This window comes from Cynara cardunculus (assembly GCF_001531365.2).
Source record: "Cynara cardunculus var. scolymus isolate 2C chromosome LG 2, CcrdV1, whole genome shotgun sequence".
Classification (NCBI taxonomy): Eukaryota; Viridiplantae; Streptophyta; class Magnoliopsida; order Asterales; family Asteraceae; genus Cynara; species Cynara cardunculus.
This window is the reverse complement of record NC_037529.1, coordinates 58,156,588-58,159,152: the sequence shown is the minus strand read 5'-3', so window position 1 is coordinate 58,159,152 and position 2,565 is coordinate 58,156,588.

The following is a 2,565-nucleotide window of genomic DNA, read 5'->3' as shown; positions in this document are numbered from 1 at the left end:
TATATATATATATATATATATATATATATATAGACTTGGGATCATGTGAGACCAAAAGTTTTTCATGAGACCCGTAAGAACAATTCTCAACCTTTGGATTAGATTTACAATCTGAACAATCATAAACGCCACGAGACTTTTCAATAATCACAAAATTGCCACCATGCAATTTAGACAATCAGATCATTAACTTATAAAGTTGATCAATGAACATAAATTGGTCTTACGGGTCTCACGAAAAACCCTTGGTCTCACGTGAACCCAAACCTATATATATATATGTATATATATATATATGTATATATATATGTATGTATATATATATATATATATGTATATATATATGTATGTATATATATATATGTATGTATGTATATATATATATATATGTATGTATATATATATATGTATGTATATATATATATATATATATGGGCAGGTTCAAATGAAAACCATACAATTCTAAGAAACCGTGTAAACCACTTTCGACCAATAAAAAAATTCTAATTTTTTAATTAAATTTAATCAATAAGGGTATTTCGATCATTTTCCATATTTTTTTGATAAATAAGGAAGATATTAATAAATATTAAATAAAAAAATTTAATAATGGAAATTATATAAATGGTAATATTTAAAAAATTTATTATATTATAATATTAAAAACTTGATTTTAATTTTTTGTTATTCAATGAATCTGGAAACGTGATATAAAGATTCTAGCTTCTTATGAAATGAAATCTTGATTTGAGGTTGGAGGAAAAAAATCATCCATCTTCATGAAACTGTTTCAATGTGAAAAGGTTTCATTGTAAAATGGTTTATTTGYTTCTTCTAGGCATATTTTACATGTTAATGAAATAGGTTCATGATGGTGAAAATGTTGATGCTCTAATTGATTCATGATTCATGATCTAGTTTCATGGTGATCCATGTTGCTTTGTGATTGAAGTTGATCCGTTTAGTTGGTAGGATGAAAATGAAACGAGTGCATAATGTATTTTTTCTTTATGAAATAAATGTATGATGAAACGGGTGCATATTATATTTTGTTCTTTATGAAATTAATGTTCATGAAACTGTTTCAATGTGAAAAAGTTTCATTATAAAATAGTTTATTTTTGTTTACCAATTTTGCCATTAGTATTGAAATAAAATAAATTTTTAATATTTTTTATTTTTTAATTTCCTAAAATAAAGTAAACTAATCTTAGCCATTGATAAAAAAAATGGATGTATGAGATTGGTTTACACGGTTTACACAAATGAGACAAGTTTTTATTTGAACGCTCCTCTCTCTCTCTCTCTCTCTCTATATATATATATATATATATATATACTAGTTGTGTACCCGGGCAATACGGCGGGAGCCATGAATTTTAACGATTTTGAAGTTCCACTGGTTTTATAAAATAAGATTTAACGATGATATAGGTTACACTTGATATTTACATATTAATACAATTTGAATAAATAAGAGTTATGGTTCCAATTACAGACTATTGATGAAAAAAAATTGTATGACAGTTTAAAATCCAATATATTTAAAATCCAACATATTTAAACGACTCCACAAATGTGTTCGATTTACACCAAGAGCAAAGAATCAAGAAACTTGAGTTTTAAGATAAACACTCAAAACCAATAAAGAAAACTACAAATTTGACAGATCATAAGCCATGAAAAGACCAAAAAAGATGAGTTTTAGAATGAAATTTCAACTGTTTACCTTCTTTCTTGTCTAGAAACTCAGATTAAGGTGGAATTAATATATGTATATATATATATTCCAAAAAAAACGTAAGAACATATTATACAGTGCAATTTGGACAGTCTAACCCCAAAATATATAGTATATATATAAATAAATAACTATAAAAGTATAAATCATAAATATTTAAAATATTTTTTCAGAGTATATATAATATATAATAATATAATTAAGTCAAAAACTATTCAATATTGGACTCATTTYGAAGGTATTAACGAGACGATTATAATGGTGTAACTTGTTAAAATAAAAATGTATTTTTTTAAACATGTTTTAAATGATATACGATTATGTATGTTAATTTGATAAATGTTTAAAATGAAACATCTAAAAGTAAAGAACGTAAAGTAAATTAATTAACTAATTATAGGAGTATAAAGTGTAAATTTAAAATTATAATTTAAAAAAAATCGGTTGTGAGAGGGTGAATGTATGTGAGAGAGGAGGGGGTGAAAAAGTGAGTAAGGGTAGTATAAAGGGTATCTTGGTCATTTAGTATTTTAAGACTTTAAGACTTTTGCTAAATTTGCTTAATAAGTTTGTATATATATATATATAGAATTGGTTTTACGGGTCTTACATGATCCTAAGTCTATGTATATGTGTATGTATGTAATTATAGCATTTCAATGGTAAGTTACGAACATGAAATTAGAATATGTAACATGCCCCAAAGTTATGGTGAAGAAAATTTCGTAGCTTGTGATGATAATATTCGCGCCAATTTTTTTCCATTAAACTGGATACACAATCGTTTATGCGAGCCGACTAATCCCAAGATGATTACCTGCTTT